The following is a 24369-nucleotide window of genomic DNA, read 5'->3' as shown; positions in this document are numbered from 1 at the left end:
TGGAACGCGCGGGGTTAAAATTTCGCCTCACAACATAGCCTATGACGCTCTCAAGGTCCAGACGTGTGACTGTGCAAAATTTTGTGGCTGTAGCTGCGACGGTTCAGATGCCAATCCCGGACATACACATACACATACATACATACATACACACATACACACATTCAGCTTTATATATTAGATTGAGAGTCCTCAGTGGTTGATACCTTTTAATGGCTAACTGAAAAGATGGTAACAAATTGCAAGCTTTCGAGGCTAATTAGGCTAAGTAAATAATTTTTCAGTACCGCTGTCTTTTCTAGTAGTGTGGCAAATAAATAATTGGCATCAGACATCTCTTTGCCATTTGTAGGCCAAAGAAATAATGTTTCAGCACCAGTGTGTGTTTTCTAGTAGTGTTATAAATAAATAACTGGCATCAACCATCTTGTTGCCATTTATAGGCCAAAGAAATAATTTTTCAGGACCAGTGGGTGTTTTCCAGTGGTCTGGGAAAAAATAATTGTAATTACCCATCTTGTTGCCATGAATAGGTGAAATAAATATTTTCTCAGGACCGCTGTGTGTTTTCTAGTAGTGTTGGAAATAAATAACTGGCATCAGCCATCTTGTTGCTATTTACATTCCAAAGAAATAATTTTTCAGTACCACTGTGTCTTTTGTACTTGTGTGGCAAATAAATAATTGACATCACCCATCTCGTTGACATTTTTAGGCCAAATAATTAATTTTTCAAGTCATCAGCTATCTTGTTGCCATTTATAGGCCAAAGAAATATTTTTTCAGGACCACTGTGTGTTTTTTAGTAGTGTTGCAAATAAATAACTGGCATCAGCTGTCTGGCCATTTCTAGGCCAATTAAATAATTTTACTGTACTACTGTGTCTATACGAGCAGTGGGTGTAAAAAATAAGTGTTCTCTGCAGCGTTCTTTTACAAGTAGTGTGTTTAGAAAAATAAGTGTACTCTGCAGCATTTTTTTGCAAGTACTGTGTGAAAAAAAGTAAGTGCATTCTGCAGCGTTTTACCCTCCATTGTTTTTTGTTTTTTTGCCAGTAGTGCGTGTAAAAAAAATTTTCTACTCTGCAGCCGTCTCTTTCCCATTTGTGGGCCGAAAAAAAATGTTTTATTCTACCGCTGTGTCTATGCGAGTGCAACGTGGAGTTCTACCTTGACCTTGTGGGTACATGACATATGAGGCGGTGAGCGAGAAGGCAGAAGTAAAGCTGCAGCGCAGACAGGCGAGCAGCATCAGGATGAGAACGCTGAAAGCACACACAGACAGCCTGCCGTTTCAGTGGGCGCTCTGACATATCTGTGTCATTTTTAAGGAAGCTGTACACCACCAAATTGAGCACATGCACCAGGCAAGGAATGTGCATCAAACTGGCTAGGCCCAGAGCTGCTATGAGATTTTGCCCATTGTTGCACACCACCAGGCCGGGCTTGAGGTATAGCGGCACCAACCACACATTTGTCTGTTCTTTGATTCTCATCCACAGCTCCTGCGCAATGTGGGATTTTCCCCACAAACAGATGAGTTTCAGAACAGCATTCTGTAGTCTACCCCAGGCTGTGCCCTGTGTGGTGCAGGTGTTACACTGACCGGATGAGAAGGAGTTGGAAGAAGTGAAGTAGGAGGAGGAAGCAACATGGACAGAGAAACATTCAAAAACCATTTAGCAATCCTCTGCGGTGGTAGAATATGCACTAAAATGCTTTCTGCCTCAGTCCCAGCTGCCACAACATTTATCCAGTGGGCAGTTAGAAAGATATAACATCTCTGCCCATGGTTACTGGTCCATGTAATGGTGGTTATGTGGATCTTTACAGTGATGGTGCTATGCAGTGCACACCTGATCTTGAACGCAAGTTCGTGAAGGGCAGGGATGGCCCGCTGGCAAAGTAGTGGTGGCTGGGAACAATGTCCTGTGGTTCCTGTGATCCCAACATATTGTTAGCTCTGAAGAAATCACTTGTGAGGATACATGTAGAATATGGGATCCAGTGTATGGGGGATGTACAGCATCAATGGGATGGTGTGGAGATGCTTTTGATGACCCTAGTGGTGGTGTTGTCACATCATCTCTTTGCAGAGAGCCAGGTGGCCTATATGTGTCATTTCTGGGGTGGCTGAGAGCTGATGTTTTTAGTCTGGGAGGGTGCCAATATCCATGACAAGTCTCATAGAAACCAATCATTAATAGATATCATGATAAATCCCACAAACATCCATAATGAGGATTTTGTGTTCATGCTCATAATGGATGTTTGTGGGATTTATCATGATATCTATTAATGATTGGTTTCTATGAGAATTATCTGATAATTACTATTGCACTTTAAATACATTAGCAACCATAAGCCCATCTTTCTTGCCACTAGCTTTTGCTACATTATTTTTGCACTCTAGCACCTTGTTAAAGCCCCTTCAAGAGCTTTTCTATTAGGGTTAGCATTGGGACAGCCGCCAAGGAGTGGGGGCGCCACATGTCGTGAATAATTTATGGTGCCAACCCCCACTGTGAGGCAGGGTCAGAACAAGGGTTATTTATATCCTCTGGCCCATAAAATCCATATTCTCTGCCCAGAGCCTCTCATGTTATTTTAATTTATTATATCCTTATAGTGGTCCTGTTTTTCTAACCCTTCCCTATAGGGACTATAAGAGTAGAAGGGATAGCTGAGCGGGGGGTGCCACTGCAGAGGTTTTAGGGTGCCAACCTCTGCTGTCAGGTAGGGTGCAAAAGAGTGTTAGGCCTTTAGGGTTAGGCACCCCTAAGGCCTTTTCTATAAGGTATTATTTTTCTTTGGTGATGGTTTTGTGTGCACCAGTTTTTTAATAGATTGATTAATAAAAGGTATTTTTTAATATTTGGGATTTCTCTATGAGCATATTTTTACTATTATTCCCAATTAATCTAATTTACTGTGAGTCTATTGGCTACTTCCCAGAATAGTAATGGAGCGCCCTCACTGCCGCAGGGCCGAGGGGTACCCGGTACCGGGCCTCTGAGTCTCTGCTCTGGGGTTGTCACGGTGGCTAGACCCGGTCCGTGACCCTGCTGAGGGGCGTCCAATGAAAGGTGTGGATGGTGATGATGTTGTGGTGGTGCGGTGCAGGTCGCAGTAAATAACGAGGACACCAGGTTGCAGTCTCTTTACCTCTTTACTGAAGGCTTCAGGATCCTCAGTCTGGAATACGGTTAACCGGGCTGCGTAAGTCCGGCCGGTCCGATGGCACCTCCAGGGTTCCCTTTGCAGGTGGAAATCTGTGCCTACCTTCTAGCGCTTGTGTGTTGCGGTCCTCCCCTGCTGTGCTTACAGGATAGTCCCCACAACTGTTATGTCTGTTTCTGAAGTTCCCTCACAACTCGATTATGATGTTCTGCTTCGTCCCCCAGATGATATGGCTAGGACGCACCCGTATGACGGGTAGGCTCGGAGGTCTTCCGGGACCCTAGAGTCGCCCCTCTCCAAATGTTGCCCCCTATGTCTTCTTAGGTGATTTGAGTGAGACAGCCCGCCTATAACTGACTGTCCTGCCGTAGGTTTGAAGTAAGGCCTGGAGCTCAATACTTCCTCGGCGTTCCGGCCACCGGCTGCGCGCCTCAGTAGGATGTTTCCTCGTCTTACAGCACGACTCCTACTGGTGTTTCTCCTTGTTGCGTTGATCTCGTTTCTCACTCAGCACAATAAACCTCGCTTCTTGTCCTTTCTTGGGGTACCGCCGCAACGAAGTGCAGGCGCGGTCCCATAACGTTCTTTCTGTTCGCTAGGCCTCTGTCAGGATCCCACCCCTGACAGGGACCCCCCTGAATCTTCCCCTGCAACACCCTCTGCCACAGGATGTTGCCTGGTTCCAACCCAGTCAGCTTTCTCTCTAACTTCCTATCCAACCCCCAGTTTTACCAGATTGTGAGGAGTTGCCTAATACATAGCACCCTTAGCTCCCCCTGGAGGCCAGACTGTGAAGTGTATTGGTGTCTGTGATACCTGGTCAGGTGAACTCCTTCAGTGCCATCAGACGTACCATAGCCCCCCTTAGCGGCGAAGCATCAGTACTGCAATGACCAGGACTCTGGGGCGCCGCAGTAACATCAGCCGTCAGCTTTCCCTCTGCTGGTTATGAAAATTACGCATGCAATTTTTTTTTTTTTTTTTTTGTAAAAATTAACAGTTGTTTGGTTACAGCCTATGTAGGTTCATTCTGTTAATGCTCCTACATAGGCTGGTTACAATGTGTATGTGTGTGTTTACTTACCGACTTAGTAATGAGGGTGTCGGGCTGACACCTTTTCATTACTAAACCTATGGCTTAGTGTCAATGGCAACTGCTGACATCAAGCCTTAATCCCATTACTAAACCCATTACCCTGATGCTACTGCATTAGAATGAAAAGGGTGGTGTTGAACCAAGAAATTACATCACAAAACTTTTATTTAAATATCTTTATTTAGCTCAAAAAACCTTTATTGCTGTAGAAAAAATGCATGCAAAAACATAAACAGGACAGCTGCAAAACGTGCATTTTTGGAGCAGCATTTTTGCTGCTAAGAGATGCAGAAAGCTTGCAGAAATTTCTGCAAGCAAAATACTCAACATGCCCACATACCCTTAAAGATTTCTATTAGTTGAGTGCCTCATTGGAGAATTTGGATTGGGGCTTACAAATTTCACGTTACGCCCCTGAATATATTGCACCATAGAGGATAGTATACACCAGTACTGAGCTGTGTGGCTGTGAATTCAGCACTGTACTAAGGCTTACAGTTACTTGAAGGTGCAGCACAAGTTTGTGTGTGTCTCACTGAGCTTAGTGCTCCTCACCCCTCTTGCCCTCTCCATAAAGTATAATAGGATGTGTAACCCAATGTCTAACTGTGCCGACAGTGTGAAAGACAGATAGATATGACCTATGTTTTTTCAGAGTGGATGGTGACTTCAGGAGCAAGTGAGGAAGAAGTGGCTCATATGTGGAGAAAGAAGCAGATTGTTTCTGATATGATACATAGTTTCCTATATTTTCTTGTACTTTTCTTTATGCAAAGAATGTTGAGAAAATAGTGACTATTTAAGTGAAAATACTTTCCCTTTACATAAAATGAGAATATTAATATTGTTTCCTATACTGAGGCTGTAAATCTAAGATTTTATCATTCTTTAATATGTATTGCATTACACTGTTACATACAATATCGGATGTCTGTAGTATTTCATATTTTAATAGTAAAAACTTGCCTGCTCTTTCCACTGAGCCATGCAATATCTCAAGCTACTTTAAGGTATAATGTTGCTGGAAATGACATTAAATTAGACCTTCATCATCTGTTTCCTGTCACTTCTTGTTAATTTGTATTTGTTCATCAATCCTGGGGGGAAATCATCTCCATGTGACTCCCTCTAAGATCAGAATAATCCTGCATAATAGTCATCCCACCATTTCTAGTTCTTTGATATAAAATGTGTACTCTAATCTGGCATTTCCCATCAATGCTGTAACTTCTACTTACTGTTGGCTGTCTGACGTATCCATGGGGTTTGTGAAATATTTTACTTGTATCACAGTATGATAACAAGCAATAAATAACATTGTTCAATTGTTGTAACTAATGAAACATAGGTAACATCTTTTTCACAATTGGAATACTGTTGTGATGTTGTATGGCTCACATCATGGCAATTTGTATAATATTTATAATTTACAGTGAGAGTGATGCATTATTCTGTATGACCCTCTTTTGCCAACCTGTTAAACTTTTGTCAAGATGCATTACTGTTGAGCTGCAAAATGTCCATGGATTAAAATGACCAAAGATGAGCATGGATTCAAAATCTGGCCATCAATCAGATGTAGCAAACAGTAGTTGCAAAACTACACCTTCTATTAAGTTCTCCCATCCTGCAACTATGGGGCCTGCTGAGGTGACTACAGAGGAGAAAGCTCAGGTTGTCCTTAAACAAGGATTTCTTACTCCACAAGTAGAAAAACATGAAAGAATAAGGTAGATGGTGTTCATACTAGGGTTACTGCTAGGGTTGAGCGAAACGGATCGGACAAATTCAAAAATCGCCGACTTTCGGCAAAGTTGGGTTTCATGAAACCTGACCCGATCCTAGTGTGCGATCGGCCATGAGGTCGGCGATCTGCGCGCAAAAGTCACGTTTCGTATGACGCTTTTAGCACCATTTTTCAGCCAATGAAGGAGGACGCAGAGTGTGGGCAGCATGATGACATAGATCTCGGTCCCCACCATCTTAGAGAAGGGCATGACAGTGATTGGCTTGCTTTCTGCGGCGTCACAGGGGCTATAAAGGGGCGTGCATGCCGACCGCCATCTTACTTCTGCCGATCTTAGCATAGGGAGAGGTTGCTGCAGCTTCATCAGAAGAAGGGATATAGTTAGGGAGGGAAGATTAACCCCCAAACTGCTTGTGCTGTAGCGATTTCCACTGTCCAACACCACTATTTTTTTTGCAGGGACAGTGGAGGCTATATTTTTGTGCATCAGCTCTGTAGCTTATTAGGCTGCCTTATAAGGCTCCCTGATAGCTGCATTGCTGTTTGCACGCTGCTGTGCAAACCAACTGCTTTTTTAAAAGCAAAAATCCTGTTGCTCCTTTCTGCACAGTTATCTTGTTTATTTGTCCACACTTTTGTGTGCAGCAGTCCTTTTTATTGCTCCCATACTTGTCTTGAGATCATTGTAGGGAGATTGAAATTGTACTACAGTCCTTGTATTTTTTCATATATCTTCCAGCCACTTTCTGCCATTTACATTGTGTTGTTTTATACACTGGGCCTCAGTTTTGGTTCAGTCTCCCCCCAAAAAAGTGAGATTCAAATTCTCACAAAGTGGATATACTTCAGTCCTGTTAGTTTGTCGTATATCAGCCAGCGACTTTCTGCCACTTACATTGTGTTGTTTTATACACTGGGCCTGAGTTTTGGTTCAGTCTCCCCAAAAAAAAGTGAGATTCAAATTCTCACAAAGTGGATATACTTCAGTCCTGTTAGTTTGTCGTATATCAGCCAGCCACTTTCTGCCACTTACATCGTGTTGTTTTATGCACAGGGCCTGAGTTTTGGTTCAGTCTCCCCCCAAAAAAGGGAGATTTAAATTCTCAACAAGTTTATATACACCTTCTACCTTGTTTTACAGTACCATATAATAGTTGTTATTTTGGTTAGATTTTCCAAAAAATGAGGAAGTCTGGTGGAAGAGCCCATGGGCGGTGGTTGCCAGCTGGTACTGATGGTGGTGGTGGTGCATCTGGTGGTAGTGGCAAAAGCACAATAGCACCTAAGGCTGGAGGTGTTGAGCCAGCGTCATCGTCTGGCTACACAAGGCCTCGAAGGCTCCCTTATATGGGAGTAGGAAAACAGCTTTTAAAGCCGGAGCAGCAGGAAAAAGTTTTGGCTTTCCTTGCTGAATCAGCTTCTAGCTCTTTCGCCTCCTCTTCAGAAAGTTCGAAATATAAAAGCAGCGAGTCGTCAGTGGATGTGTCCTTCACCCAAACCAAAAGTGAAGGATACTTCAGGCGACACTACAGGTTACTCCATGGAGCTCTTTACACATACCGTGCCTGGGTTAGAAAGGGAAATTGTTAACTGCCCATTACAAGATGAATCGGACATGGAGTGCACTGATGCACAGCCACAGCTAGATTATTATGCTGTTCCATTGACTCAGATCACTACATTGCCCTCGCAGTGTACTGAACCAGAATCTGACCCTGATGAGACTATGGTGCCCTGTCCCGAACGCTATAGCACCTTACACGGTGACACAGAGGAAGGTGCACATGACATTGAAGAGGAGGTGATAGATGACCCAGTTGTTGACCCAGATTGGCAGCCATTGGGGGAAAAGGGTGCCGCTGCCAGTAGCTCAGAAGCGGAGGAGGATGATCCGCAGCAGCCATCTACATCGCAACAGCTGTCATCTGGCAGGCCCGTATCAGGACAAAAACGTTTATCAAAAAAAAAAACAGTTTTAGGACAGCGTGGCCATCCGGTGAAAGCAGCACAGCGTGCAATGCCTGAAAAGGTATTGCATAGTAGGAAGAGTGTAGTGTGGCAATTTTTTAACCAAGATCCGAATGATCCGTCAAAAGTTTTCTGTAAGAAATGCTCAAAGACCTTTAGCAGAGGGAAGAATCTTCAAAATTTAAATACAACGTGCATGCTTAGACATTTAACCAGCATGCACTTGCAAGCCTGGACTAACTACCAAACGTCCTGTACCGTTGGTGCACCTGCTCAGAATGAAGGTAGTCAGCAACGCTACATTGCTTCCCTCACTGTAAGCCCACCGGTTAGGACACCACCAGCAGCAAATGTGGAGGTATCGTCGCAAGGCCAAAGCAGTCAGGGAATCACACTGTTATTGGTAGGAAACACTGTATGTAGGCCAAAATCAAGAATACCATCACCAACCCTCTCTAAATCCACCATGTCCACCACCACCACCGCTAGTGCCACCATTTGCAGCTCTCCAGTCCAGCTCACCCTACAAGAGACTCTCGTTAGGAAAAGAAAGTACTCATCCTCTCATCCGCGTACACAGGGTTTGAACGCCCACATTGCTATACTAATCTCGTTAGAGATGATGCCCTACCGGTTGGTTGAAAGCGAAGCTTTCAAAGACCTGATGGCCTGCGCAGTACCACGCTATGACCTACCCAGTCGGCAATTCTTTGCAAGAAAAGCCATCTCAGCCCTCCACCAGCATGTCAAAGACCACATTGTCCATGCACTGAGGCAATCAGTCAGTGGAAAGGTGCACCTCACAACAGATGCATGGACCAGTAGGCATGGCCAGGGACGTTACGTGTCCATCACAGTGCACTGGGTTAATGTGGTGGATGCAGGGTCCACAGGGGACAGCCATAGTGGGACAGTTCTGCCTAGCCCACGGTCTGGGAAACAGTTGGCTGTAGGCGTTCGCCACCCCTCCTCCTCCTCCTCCACAAGCGAAAGCTCATCCACAGAGCGCAGTTGCACAACCACTCCATCCGCAGCTGCCAGTGTTGCACACAAGGTGTCCCATTATCGAACAGCTAGTGGTAAGCGTCAGCAGGCTGTGTCACAAATGAAGTGTTTGGGCAACAACAGACACACCGCGGAAGTACTGGTTGAGTACTTGCAGCAACAAACTCAGTCATGGCTGGGCAGTGTGCATCTTGAGGCAAGCAAGGTAATCAGTGATAACGGAAGGAACTTTATGGCTGCCATAGCCCTTTCAGAACTGAAACACATACCTTGCCTGGCTCACACCTTGAACCTGGTGGTGCAGTGCTTCCTCAAAAATTATCCGGAGTTACCAGCCCTGCTCCTGAAGGTGCGAAGACTTTGCTCGCACATCCGCCGGTCGCCCGTACACTCCAGCCGTATGCTGAACCATCAGCGATTGCTGAATCTTCCCCATCACCGCCTAATAATCGACGTTGCAACAAGGTGGAACTCCACACTGCACATGCTTCAGAGGCTGTGCGAACAGAGGCATGCTGTAATTAATTTGTGGGAGGATACACATACACAGGCAGGCACTTGGATGGCAGACATGGCGTTGTCTGGTGTGCAGTGGTCAAAGCTACAAGACCTCTGTCAAGTCTTTCAGTGTTTTGAGGAATGCACATGGCTGGTAAGTGCAGACAACGCCATCATAAGCATGATCATCCCACTAATGCGTCTGCTGTTGCAAAGTTTGACGCACATTAAGGAGCAGACATCTGCAGCCAAGGAGGAGGGAAGCCTTGATGGCAGTCAGCCATTGTCTGCTCAGGGAACTCTCCTGGACGAGGTGGCGGATGAAGAGGAGGAGGAGGAGGATGATGGGGATGAATATTTATGGGAGGAAGATGCTTCTCAGGGGGCAATAGAAACTGGTGGCATTGCAAGGTCAGGTACAGGGTTTTTGCGGGACACAAGTGATGTTGATTTGCAAGAAAGTGCTCCTCAACCCAGCACAAGCAGTGAATTGACACCTGGAACATTGGCCCATATGGCTGAGTATGCCTTGCATATCCTAAAAAGGGCCCCCCACATTATCAAAATGATGACCGATGACGATTACTGGTTGGCCTGCCTTCTGGATCCACGATATAAAGGAAAATTACAAAATATCATGCCACATGAGAACCTTGAGCAAATATTGGCAACCAAACAAGCAACTCTTGTAGACCATTTGGTTCAGGCATTCCCAGCACACAGCGGCGGTAATGGTTCTCACACGAGCCGTAGGGGGCAACATGGCAGAGGTGTTAGAGGTGCACAAATCCGAAGTGGCGTCGGACAGAGGGGTTTTATGATCAGGTTGTGGAGTGATTTCGCAATGACCGCTGACACGACAGGTACTGCTGCATCGATTCAAAGTGACAGGAGACAGCATTTGTCCAGTATATTTATGAAATACTTTTCCTCCCTTATTGATGTTCTCCCTCACAGGTCATTTCCCTTTGATTACTGGGCATCTAAAATAGACACCTGGCCTGAATTGGCAGAATATGCATTACAGGAGCTCGCTTGCCCTGCTGCTAGTGTGCTATCAGAAAGAGTCTTCAGTGCTGCTGGTTCAATACTGACCGAAAAAAGGACACGTCTGGCTACCCAAAATGTTGATGATCTAACCTTCATTAAAATGAACCAATCATGGATTTCAAATTATTTTGCCCCACCTTCCCCTGCTGACATGTAGCTTGCCTGAAAAATGTCTTGCTTTTGGCCTCCTTTTACTGACTTCTCCAATTCCTCCATTTGCAGCTGCTGAATGTCCACCATAGGCCATTTTTATTCCTCCCTAAATGGGCTGACTCCCCCCACAGGGCCGTGGTCACCACCTGGCGCAAGCACCCGTACGAGTGCCGTTTGCCTGGATAGGTGGGTGGTCCCACTCTTGGGAGACGGCACTGGTAGGGTTGAGCGAAACGGGTTGATCATTTTCAAAAGTCGCCGACTTTTGGCTAAGTCGGCGTCTCATGAAACCCGATCCGACCCCTGTGCTTGTCGGCCATGCGGTACGCGACTTTCGCGCCAAAGTCGCGTTTCAATGACGCGAAAAGCGCCATTTCTCAGCCAATGAAGGTGAACGCAGAGTGTGGGCAGCGTGATGACATAGATCCTGGTCCCCACCATCTTAGAGAAGGGCATTGCAGTGATTGGCTTGCTGTCTGCGGCGTCACAGGGGCTATAAAGGGGCGTTCCCGCCGACCGCCATCTTACTGCTGCTGATCTGAGCTTAGGGACAGGTTGCTGCCGCTTCGTCAGAAGCAGGGAGAGCGTTAGGCAGGGTCCACTAACCACCAAACCGCTTGTGCTGCAGCGATTTCCACTGTCCAACACCACCTTCGGTGTGCAGGGACTGTGGAAGCTATTTTTTTTTTTTTTTCCCCTCAGCGCTGTAGCTCATTGGGCTGCCCTAGAAGGCTCCGTGATAGCTGTATTGCTGTGTGTACGCCACTGTGGAAACCAACTGCTTTTTTCAAAGCACATATCCTCTTGTTCCTTCCTTTCTGCACAGCTATCTTTTTTGTTTGTCCACACTTTTTATTTAATTTGTGCATCAGTCCACTCCTATTGCTGCCTGCCATACCTGGCTTACATTACTGCAGGGAGATAGTAATTGTAGGACAGTTTTTTTTTTTTTTTTGTTTTTTTTGTGGGAGATTAAGATTGGCATTTCTGCTACAGTGCCATCCCTGTGTGTGCCATCTCTCACTGAGTGGGCCATAGAAAGCCTATTTATTTTTTCCGTGATTTGTGTTCTAAATTCTACCTCAACACAAAAACACTACATCAATCAGTGGGAGAAAAATATTGGCCTCAGTCAGGGCTTGTGTGCCACTGCTGTGTGTGCTATCTCTCATTCAGTGGGCTATAGCAAGCCTATTTTTTTTTTTTTTTTTTTTTTTTTAATATTATTTGGTTTCTAAAGTCTCCCTGAAAAAAAAAAAAAAACCTAAAAAAACAGTGGGAGAGTAATATTGCCCTTTCAGCTTGTGTGCCAGTCTTGACTCCTGGGTGTGCCACCTCTCTCCCTCTCATTCAGTGGGCCATAGAAAGCCTATTTATTTTTTTTTTTAAATATTATTGGGTTTCTAAAGTCTCCCTTAAAAAACAAAAAATACATAAAAAAACAGTGGGAGAGTAATATTGCCCTTTCAGCTTGTGTGCCAGTCTTGACTCCTGGGTGTGCCACCTCTCTCTCATTCAGTGGGCCATAGAAAGCATTTTTTTTTTTTTCCTTGATTTGTGTTCTAAAATCTACCTCAACACAAAAACACTACATCAATCAGTGGGAGAAAAATATTGGCCTCAGTCAGGGCTTGTGTGCCACTGCTGTGTGTGCTATCTCTCATTCAGTGGGCTATAGAAAGCCTATTTATTTATTTATTTTTTTTCTTATTATTTGGTTTCTAAAGTCTCCCTGAAAAAACAAAAAATACATAAAAAAACAGTGGGAGAGTAATATTGCCCTTTCAGCTTGTGTGCCAGTCTTGACTCCTGGGTGTGCCACCTCTCTCTCTCATTCAGTGGGCCATAGAAAGGCTATTTTTTTTTGTGGTTTTTTTAATATTATTTGGTTTCTAAAGTCTCCCTGAAATAAAAAAAAAACTTAAAAAAACAGTGGGAGAGTAATATTGCCCTTTCAGCTTGTGCGCCAGTCTTGACTCCTGGGTGTGCCACCTCTCTCTCTCTAATTGTGGGCCATAGAAAGCCTATTTTTTTTTTTTTTAAATATTATTGGGTTTCTAAAGTCTCCCTTAAAAAACAAAAAATACATAAAAAAACAGTGGGAGAGTAATATTGCCCTTTCAGCTTGTGTGCCAGTCTTGACTCCTGGGTGTGCCACCTCTCTCTCTCTAATTGTGGGCCATAGAAAGCCTTTTTTTTTTTTTTTTAATATTATTTGGTTTCTAAAGTCTCCCTGAGAAAAAAAAAAAAAAAAATTAGGTGGGAGATTAATATTGACATTAGTGCTTGAGTGACAGTCCTGCGTGTGTGTCATCTCTGTGATTTTGTGCCACAGAAAACAGAGTGTGTAACATTGTGCCTGATTTTCCTTGTGGTCTCACCAACCTGTTAAGGGATATTGAAATCATACTGAAGTTATAGCTCACCGTGTAAGTTGTTTGACAGCAACAAATAAAGTTACTTTGGTTAAGATTTTAAAACAATGAGGAAGTCTGGTGCAAGAGGTCGTCGTGGGCGTTCATTGTCAGCTGGTAATGATGGTAGTGGTAGTGGAGCATCAGGTGGTCGTGGGGATAAAAATATTCCACCTAAGTCTGGAGCTGTGGAGCCAGTTTCGTCGTCAGGCTACACAAGGCCTCGAACGCTCTCTTTTCTGGGAGTAGGAAAACCGCTTTTAAAGGCGGAGCAGCAACAGCAAGTTTTGGCTTACATTGCAGACTCAGCCTCTAGCTCTTTTGCCTCCTCTTCCGAAACTGGTAAATGTAAAAGCAGCGCGTCGCTTGTGGATGTTCACGGTCAGGGACAAGTCGCTTCCTTGTCCTCCTCAGCAAAAACTACAACAAGAGAGAAGGATGCAGCAGGCGACACAACGGGTCACTCCATGGAGCTCTTTACACATACCGTCCCTGGCTTAGAAAGTGAAACATTTAACAGGCCATGCCCATTACAAGTATATTCTGACATGGAGTGCACTGATGCACAGCCACAGCCAGAGTACTATGCTGCTCCTTTGACTCAGACCACCACATTGCCCTCTCAGGGTACAGATCCACAATCAGACCCTGATGAGACTATGTTGCCCCGCCACGAACGCTATACCACCGACCGACACAGTGACACAGACGAAGTTGCACACGAGCTCGAAGAGGAGGTAATAGATGACCCAGTTATTGACCCTGATTGGCAGCCATTGGGGGAACAGGGTGCAGGCGGCAGTAGTTCAGAAGCGGAGGTGGAGGAGGGGCCGCAGCAGGCATCAACATCGCAACAGGTTCCATCTGCCGGGCCCGTATCTGGCCCAAAACGCGTGTCAAAGCCAAAACCTGTTGGAGCACAGCGTTGCCATCCGGTTAAAGCTCAGTCTGCAATCCCTGAAAAGGGATCCGAGTCTAGGAAGAGTGCAGTCTGGCATTTTTTTAAACAACATCCAACTGATCAGCGCAAAGTCATCTGTCAAAAATGTTCAACTAGCTTAAGCAGAGGTCAGAATCTGAAAAGTCTAAATACTAGTTGCATGCATAGACACTTAACCACCATGCATTTTCAAGCCTGGACTAACTACCAAACGTCCCTCAAGGTTGTAGCACCCTCGGCCAATGAAGCTAGTCAGCAACGCAACATCCCTTCCGTCACTGTAAGGCCACCATTTTCCGCACCACCGGCAGTATCTGTGCAGGTTTCTTTGCCAGCCAAAAGCAGTCAGGGTCAGGGAATCACCAGTTTTGTAGGAGGAAATATTGCATCTAGGGCACCGGCGGAAACAATACCGTCTCCAACCGTCTCTCAGTCTGCCATGTACACCGGCACACCCGAAAGTTCCACGATCTCCAGCTCTCCAGTCCAGCTCACCCTACATGAGACTCTGGTTAGAAAAAGGAAGTACTTATCCTCGCATCCGCGTACACAGGGTTTTAACGCCCACATAGCTAGACTAATCTCGTTAGAGATGATGCCCTACCGGTTAGTTGAAAGCGAAGCTTTCAAAGCCCTGATGGAGTACGCTGAACCACGATACGAGCTACCCAGTCGACACTTTTTTTCCAGAAAAGCCATCCCAGCCCTGCACCAGCATGTTAAACAGCGCATCGTCCATGCACTCAGGCAATCTGTGAGTACAAAGGTGTACCTGACTACAGATGCATGGACCAGTAGGCATGGCCAGGGACGTTATGTGTCCATCACGGCACACTGGGTGAATGTGGTGGATGCAGGGTCCACAGGCGACATCAATTTAGGGACAGTTGTGCCTAGCCCACGGTCTAGGAAACAGTTGGCTGTAGGCGTTCGCACCCCCTCCTCCTCCTCCTCCTCGGCCTCCTGCAGAAGCTACAGCTCTTCCACAGAACGCAGTCTGCCAACCACTCCATCGGCAGATGACACTGTTGCACACCAGTTGTCCCATTATGGGCCAGCTACTGCCAAGCGTCAGCAGGCTGTATTGGCTATGAAGTGTTTGGGCGACAACAGACACACCGCGGAAGTTTTATCCGAGTTCTTGCAACAAGAAACGCAGTCGTGGCTGGGCACAGTAGATCTTGAGGCAGGCAAGGTAGTGAGTGATAACGGAAGGAATTTCATGGCTGCCATCTCCCTTTCCCAACTGAAACACATTCCTTGCCTGGCTCACACCTTAAACCTGGTGGTGCAGTGCTTATTGAAAACTTATCCTGGGTTCTCCGACCTGCTCCTCAAAGTGCGTGCACTTTGCTCACATATCCGACGTTCGCCTGTACACGCCAGCCGTATGCAGACCTATCAGCGGTCTTTGAACCTTCCCCAGCATCGCCTAATCATAGACGTTGCAACAAGGTGGAACTCAACACTGCACATGCTTCAGAGACTGTGCGAACAGAGGCGTGCTGTTATTTATTTGTGGGAGGATACACGGGCAGGCAGTAGGATGGCAGACATGGAGTTGTCAGGTGTGCAGTGGTCTAAGATACAAGACATGTGTCAAGTCCTTCAGTGTTTTGAGGAATGCACACGGCTGGTTAGTGCAGACAACGCCGTAATAAGCATGAGCATCCCCCTAATGCGTCTGCTGATGCAAAGTTTGACGCACATAAAGGAGCAGGCGTCTGCACCAGAGGAAGAGGAAAGCCTTGATGACAGTCAGCCATTGTCTGGTCAGGGCAGTGTACAGGACGAGGTAGCGGGCGAAGAGGAGGTGGAGGACGAGGAGGATGATGGGGATGAGTATATTTTTAATGCCGAACCTTTCCCGGGGGCACAGGAAATTGGTTGCGTGTCACGGCCGGGTTCTGGTTTTTTGAGGGACACAAGTGACGTAGATTTGCCTGCAACTGCCCCTCAACCAATCACAACCGGAGATTTGACAACTGGAACTTTGGCCCACATGGCGGATTATGCCTTACGTATCCTAAAAAGGGACACACGCATTACGAAAATGATGAACGATGACGATTACTGGTTGGCCTGCCTCCTTGATCCACGCTATAAAGGCAAATTGCAAAATATTATGCCACATGAGAACTTGGAACTAATATTAGCAACCAAACAATCAACTCTTGTTGACCGTTTGCTTCAGGCATTCCCAGCACACAGCGCACGTGATCGTTCTCACACGAGCTCCAGGGGGCAGCAGACTAGGAGTGTTAGGGGTGCACACATCAGAAGTGGCGTTGGACAGAGGGGTTTTCTGACCAGGTTGTGGAGTGATTTTGCTATGACCGCAGACAGGACAGGTACTGCTGCATCAATTGAAAGTGACAGGAGACAACATTTGTCCAGTATGGTTACTAACTATTTTTCATCCCTTATCGATGTTCTCCCTCAACCGTCATTCCCATTTGATTACTGGGCCTCCAAATTAGACACCTGGCCAGAATTGGCAGAATATGCATTGCAGGAGCTTGCTTGCCCGGCAGCAAGTGTCCTATCAGAAAGAGTATTCAGTGCTGCAGGTTCAATATTAACCGAAAAAAGGACTCGTCTGGCTACCCAAAATGTTGACGATCTAACATTCATTAAAATGAACCACAACTGGATTTTGAAATCTTTTGCCCCACCTTGCCCGGCCGACACCTAGCTTTCCTATGAAAAGCTCTTGCCTGTGAATTACTTTTCTAATGTCTAATTTGCTGCAGCTGATTGTACAGCATATGACATGTTTACACCTCCCTAAATGGCAAAACTCCCCACACGGGGCCGTGGTATCGCGACTTGGCGCAAGCACCCGTGAGACTGCTGTTTGTCTGAAGAGGTGGGTGTGCTCGCTTTTGGTTGACGGCATTGCTACTGGGTCCCTCATAGTACAATGTAGTGTCTCTGGCGGTGGTGGTGCGCACCCAACGTCAGACACACCGTTGTAACATGAGGGGCCCTGGGGCGGTCCCGCCGGCCTCAAGAGAGTTCCCCCCTACCCCAGCTCAAAATGTGCTCTACCACGTGCAAAATTATGTCGCACAGCTCCACCAATCTTTAGTCTATTCGCTGACATCATTCAATGTCTGGCACTGACAATACAAATTTGTAGACATCTATGATGCAACTTAAAGTAGTCTGTGTCTGTGTCCTATATTGGCACCATTAAATAGTTACTGCCAAATTACTATGTCAGAAACTCAGCAGATGAGCCCACCCCTGTACCTAAGTATGCCACCTTTTTTTTTGTTTTGGTTGTTTTGCGAGACATTAACATCTATTTATATTTTGGGAGTACTGGGACAGACACTCCTTGCACTACTCCTCCACTCACCACCAAGCTGCCCGTGTATCCATGTAACCGCTGTAAAACTGCCATGAGCCTATTGTTTGTTATTTTAGGCCTTTGAAGCCTGTCTGCGGTCCCTCCTTCCACTAGTCCTCCACTGACCAGACCACTGCTGCCCGTGTACCCCTGGAACCAATTATAAAGTGCCTACAGCCAGCCCATTTTTTTATGTTAGGCCTTTGAAGCCTGTCTGCGGTCCCTCCTTCCACTAGTCCTCCACTGGCCAGACCACTGCTGCCCGTGTACCCCTGGAACCAATTATAAAGTGCCTACAGCCAGCCCATTTTCTTATGTTAGGCCTTTGAAGCCTGTCTGCGGTCCCTACTTTAAATACTCCTCCACTGACCACCAAGCTGCCTGCCCGTGTATCCATGTAACCGCTGTAAAACTGCCATGAGCCTATTGTTTGTTATGTTAGGCCTTTGATAGCCTGTCTGCGGTCCCTACTTTAAATACTCCTCCACTCACCACCAAGCTGCCTGCCCGTCTATCCATGTAACCGCTGTAAAACTGCCATGAGCCTATTGTTTGTTATGTTAGGCCTTTGATAGCCTGTCTGCGGTCCTTACTTTAAATACTCCTCCACTCACCACCAAGCTGCCTGTGTATCCATGTAACCGCTGTAAAACTGCAATGAGCCTATTGTTTGTTATTTTAGGCCTTTGATAGCCTGTCTGCGGCCCCTACTTGCAATACTCCTCCACTGACCACAATGCTGCCTGGAGTGCCTGCCTGTGTATCCATGTAACCGATGTAAAACTGCCATGACTGCCTACTGTTTGTTATTTTAGGCCTTTGATAGCCTGTCTGCGGCCCCTACTTGCAATACTCCTCCACTGACCACAATGCTGCCTGGAGTGCCTGCCTGTGTATCCATGTAACCGATGTAAAACTGCCATGACTGCCTACTGTTTGTTATTTTAGGCCTTTGATAGCCTGTCTGCGGCCCCTACTTGCAATACTCCTCCACTGGCCACAATGCTGCCTGGAGTGCCTGCCTGTGTATCCATGTAACCGATGTAAAACTGCCATGACTGCCTACTGTTTGTTATTTTAGGCCTTTGATAGCCTGTCTGCGGCCCCTACTTGCAATACTCCTCCACTGACCACAATGCTGCCTGGAGTGCCTGCCTGTGTATCCGTGTAACCGATGTAAAACTGCCATGACTGCCTACTGTTTGTTATTTTAGGCCTTTGATAGCCTGTCTGCGGCCCCTACTTGCAATACTCCTCCACTGACCACAATGCTGCCTGGAGTGCCTGCCTGTGTATCCATGTAACCGATGTAAAACTGCCATGACTGCCTACTGTTTGTTATTTTAGGCCTTTGATAGCCTGTCTGCGGCCCCTACTTGCAATACTCCTCCACTGGCCACAATGCTGCCTGGAGTGCCTGCCTGTGTATCCATGTAACCGATGTAAAACTGCCATGACTGCCTACTGTTTGTTATTTTAGGCCTTTGATAGCCTGTCTGCGGCCCCTACTTGCAATACTCCTCCACTGACCACAATGCTGCCTGGAGTGCCTGCCTGTGTATCCATGTAACCGATGTAAAACTGCCATGACTGCCTACTGTTTGTTATTTTAGGCCTTTGATAGCCTGTCTGCGGCCCCTACTTGCAATACTCCTCCACTGACCACACCAATGCTGCCCGTGTACCCCTGGAACCTATTTAAAAGTTCATAGAGCCTAGTTATATATTTTATTTACTATTAATAAGGCCATGATGGACTACGCTGTACCACGCTACAAGCTAACCAGTCGACACTTCTTTTGCGAGAAAAGCCATCCCAACCCTCCACCAGCATGTAGAAGACCGCATTGTCCATGCACTCTGGCAATCTGTGAGTACAAAAGTGCACCTGACAACAGACGCATGGACCTGTAGGCATGGCCACGGAAGATTACGTGTCCATTACGGCGCAATGGGTTAATGTGGTGGATGCATGGTCCACAGGGGACAGCCTACTAAGTCTGTCTGCAGTCCCTAATTCAAATTGTCCTCCACTGTCTAAATCGGAGCTTCCACCTTCTGGCTTTCGGCCTATAGTATCAGAAATTAAACTGCATTTGGCCTTCAACTTTGGTTAGGGCCTACTAACGGCTTCTGCCCCTCCCTGGTGTTGCCCTCAACTAAATAAAGCTGAGCTTCAACCTTCTGCTCCAAATTACCATTTTGAAAAATGCAATAGGCTTTTCCGGCCTACTAAAGGTGTCTGTCTGTGTGCCCCTGCCTGGTGTTGTCCTCAACTAAATAAAGCTGAGCTTCAACCTTCTGCTCCAAATTACCATTTTAAAAAATGCAATAGGCTTTTCCGGCCTACTAAAGGTGTCTGTCTGTGTGCCCCTGCCTGGTGTTGTCCTCAACTAAATAAAGCTGAGCTTCAACCTTCTGCTCCAAATTACCATTTTAAAAAATGCAATAGGCTTTTCCGGCCTACTAAAGGTGTCTGTCTGTGTGCCCCTCCCTGGTGTTGCCCTCAACTAAATAAAGCTGAGCTTCAACCTTCTGCTCCAAATTACCATTTTAAAAAATGCAATAGGCTTTTCCGGCCTACTAAAGGTGTCTGCCCCTCCCTGGTGTTGTCCTCAACTGAACAAAGCTGAGCTTCCACATTCTGGCTTTCGCCCTATACTATCAGATATTAAACTGCATTTGGCCTACTAGTGTGGTTAGGCCCTTGAAACAGTGTCTGCTGCTCTTGGGTTTGCTACTCCACTGAACAAAGCAATGCCGCCTGTTTAGTCCTGTTACCAATTTTGAACTGCATGTAGCCTACTTTATTCTTTGGCCCTATATCTGTTTCCTCCTCATCCTGCCCATTGCCCAGCCACTGCTAAATGAGTCTGCTGGTACATTGACCTAGACCACTACATTCCCCTTGTACTCTACACAGCCAGAATCTGTCCCTGCTGAAAGTAAGGTTCCCCTTCCCGCATGTTATACCACCTTACACAGGGACAAAGAGGAAGGTGCAGATGAAAGTGCAGGTTCCTTCATCAGGTGGGGGGGCATACTCGTTGGCGACGTCACTGGCACAGGGCCCCTCAGAGTACGCAAAAGTGTCGCTGCTGGTGGGAGGCGCCCCCGCCATGCAAACACACCGCCGTACTTTGAGGGGCCCTGTGCCAGTGGCAATGCGAACGAGTGGGCCCCCCCCTGCTTGCTCAGGATCACAGCACTTGCAACTTTTAAATACTTACCTTTCCCTGCAACACCGCCGTGACGTAGTCCGCATTTCCTGGGCCCACGAAAAACTTGAGCCAGCCCTACTCCCCCCACAACTTTCCCCCAATTCCCTATGCCCAACTATTATTATACAGTTAATTAAGATTGGCAAGCTTCAGAAACAAGAATGGATGTTTTTGGCATTAAAATGGGCACTGTAGGTGTTTTCCTGGCCTCCACTCACTGCCGACTATGCTTCCCCATTGACTTGCATTGGGTTTCGTGTTTCGGTCGATCCCCGACTTTTAGCGATAATCGGCCGACTGCACTCGACTCGACTCTGGACAAAATCGGGTTTCCCAAAACCCTACTCGATCTTAAAAAAATGAAAGTCGCTCAACCGTAGGCACTGGCACAGGGTCCCTCATAGTACAATGAAGTGATTCTGATGGTGGTGGTGCACAACCAATGTCAGACACACTGTCGTAATATGAGGGGCCCTGTGCCAGTACCGCCGCCCATGAGAGAGTGTTCCCCTCCAGCTCGAACAGTGCTCTACCACTTGCAAAACTTACCTCTCCCTGCTCCACCACTGTGTAGTCTGTGCTGTTAAATCCTTCAATGGCACTGCCGATACAAATTTGTTGAAATGATAGATGATAGTTAAAATATACAGGGGCCCTGGCCTCCATTTAGACCAGTTAATACTTTGCGCCTACTACCACTGTCTGCTACTCAGCAGAGGAGCCCACCCCTGTACCTAGCTATGCCACCTGTTTATTTATGAACAATTTTTTGGCAGACATTTAGCCCACTTTATTATTTGGGCCTACTAACTTAGTCTGCTACTCATTACAATTTTCCGACACTGAACAAAGCAATGTCGCCTGTTTAGTCCTGTTACCACATTTGAACTGCATTTAGCCCACTTTATTATTTGGGCCTACTAACTGTGTCTGCCACTCATTACAGTTTTCCTCCACAGAACAAAGCAATGCCGCCTGTTTAGTCCTGTTACCAATTTTGAACTGCATTTAGCCCACTTTATTATTTGGGCCTACTAACTGTGTCTGCCACTCATTACAGTTTTCCTCCACTGAACAAAGCAATGCCGCCTGTTTAGTCCTGTTACCAATTTTAAACTGCATTTAGCCCACTTTGTTATTTGGGCCTACTAACTGTGTCTGCCACTCATTACAATTTTCCTCCACTGAACAAAGCAATGCCACCTGTTTAGTCCTGTTACCAATTTTGAACTGCATTTAGCCCACTTTATTATTTGGGCCTACTAACTGTGTCTGCCACTCATTACAGTTTTCCTCCACTGAGCAAAGCAATGCCGCCTGTTTAGTCCTGTTACCAATTTTGAACTGCATTTAGCCTACTTTATTATTTGGGCCTATATCTGTGTTTCCTCCTCATCCTGCCCATTGCCCAGCCACTGCTAGATGAGTCTGCTGGTACATTGACCCAGGCCACTACATTCCCCTTGCACTCTACACAGCCAGAATCTGACCCTGCTGAAAGTCACGTTCCCCTTCCCGCATACTATACCACCTTACACGGGGACAAAGAGGAAGTTGCAGATGAAAATGCAGGTTCCTTCATCAGGTGGGGGGGCATACTCGTTGGCGACGTCACTGGCACAGGGCCCCTCATAGTATGCCAAAGTGTCTCTGCCAGTTGGAGGCGCCACCCGCTGTCAAACACGCCGCCGTACTATGAGGGGCCCTGTGCCAGTGCCAACGTGTGGGCCCCCCCTGCTTGCTCAGGATCACAGCACTTGCAAAGTTGAAATACTTACCTCTCCCTGCTCCACCGCCGTGACGTATTCCGCATTTCCTGGGCCCACGAAAATCTTGAGCCAGCCCTACCCCCCACAACTTTAGTCAAATGACCCCCAGTTTTCAATGCCTAACTATTAGTGTTGAGCGATACCTTCCGATATCGGAAAGTATCGGTATCGGATTGGATCGGCCGATACCGGCAAAATATCGGATCTCGCCGATACTGATACCCGATACCAATGCAAGTCAATGGGACGAAAATATCGGAATTAAAATAAACCCTTTCTTTCCTTGTAGGTTCATTCTATATGAAGGAAAACAAATAAGAATAATGTAGGATGTATTGGGGGAGGTGGCGGAGACATTAAAGGTATAGAGGTTTAGCTCAATCAAATAGAATAGCAGGAATTTTAATTTTTTTTAAGACGTTCGGAGTTACAAAGATATTGACTATGTTAAGATTTTTTTTATTTTGTCAGATATTGATGTTTCACTACTTCCACGCCCTTCACCCTCTTTTTTACTTCTCCCACACTTTCTTCTTCATCATCATCAGCATCTTTGACATCAACTTCTTCTTCACCTTATTCATCTTCTTCTTCATCTTCTACCTATTATATTTTTTTGTTACATTGTTCATATTCTTTTTATTTAACTATTATTCTTCTTCATATTCAACTTCTTCATCATATTTTTATTTGTGACAGGCATTCCCGTAGTTGTTATCTATAAAAGTTTGAAGATTACACCTTCCGTTCTGCCTGTCACAAAAGAGTTACATTTGTCCGCGTTCAGTTTGGCCTGCAGCATCAGGATTTATCCAGGGGCACCACGAGGAGGAACGGACTCACCCCCATACATTGCATAGTCTTCTTCTGCTTATAATTTAGATAATATCTTTTGCTCTGATATTTAGTGTTATGCCTAATGTTCTTCTGCTCTTTGTTCTGCAGCCTCTTGTTCTTCTGCTTCTCGGTCAACCATGTCGTCGTTGTCTCCAGGGTCGTCGTCTCCGGGGTCGTCATCATCGGGGTGGTCTTCAGGGTCATCGTCTCCAGGGTCATCGTCATCTCAGTGGTTGTCGTCTCTGGTGTCGTCGTCATCTTAGGGGTGGTCTTCCGGGTCATCGTCTTTAGGGTCTTGAACTTGAAAATGTAGCAGAAGGTACAAGAAGGCTGAGAAAATGCCAAGAAACAGCTGATGGAACTGGAACTCGGATGGCTACCCGAAGGTCCAAAAGCCAATGGAACTACCGAGGACCAGCTGATGTTACTGGAACCCGGTTACTAAGCAGGAGGTACCCGTGCCTGAAAGCACTACCAAGGACCACCTGACGTTGGTGGAACTCGGATACCTAGAAGGAGGCACCTAAGCCAAAGGCTCTGCCCGGAACCAGCTGACGGTACTGGAACCAGGATGGGGAGCAGAAGGTACAAGAGCAAAAGACACTGCCAAGAACCAGCTGACTGTACTGGAACCCGGATGGGTAGCCGAAGGTCCAAGAGCCAATGGAACTACCGAGGACCAGCTGACGTTACTGGAACCCGGTTACTAAGCAGGAGGTACCCGTGCCTGAAAGCACTACCAAGGACCACCTGACGTTGGTGGAACTCGGATACCCAGAAGGAGGCACCTAAGCCAAAGGCTCTGCCCGGAACCGGCTGACGGTACTGGAACCAGGATGGGGAGCAGAAGGTACAAGAGCAAAAGACACTGCCGAGAACCAGCTGACGGTACTGGAACCCGGATGGGTAGCCGAAGGTCCAAGAGCCAATGGAACTACCGAGGACCAGCTGACGTTACTTGAACCCGGTTACTAAGCAGGAGGTACCCGTGCCTGAAAGCACTACCAAGGACCACATGACGTTGGTGGAACTCGGATACCCAGAAGGAGGCACCTAAGCCAAAGGCTCTACCTGGAACACGGTACTGGAACCAGGATGGGGACCTATTCAAGCTTGTCTTCCTAGAGCCCCAACTA

The sequence above is a fragment of the Ranitomeya variabilis genome, chromosome 2, assembly GCF_051348905.1.
Source record: "Ranitomeya variabilis isolate aRanVar5 chromosome 2, aRanVar5.hap1, whole genome shotgun sequence".
NCBI classification, from domain to species: Eukaryota; Metazoa; Chordata; class Amphibia; order Anura; family Dendrobatidae; genus Ranitomeya; species Ranitomeya variabilis.
This window is presented reverse-complemented; position numbering follows the sequence as displayed.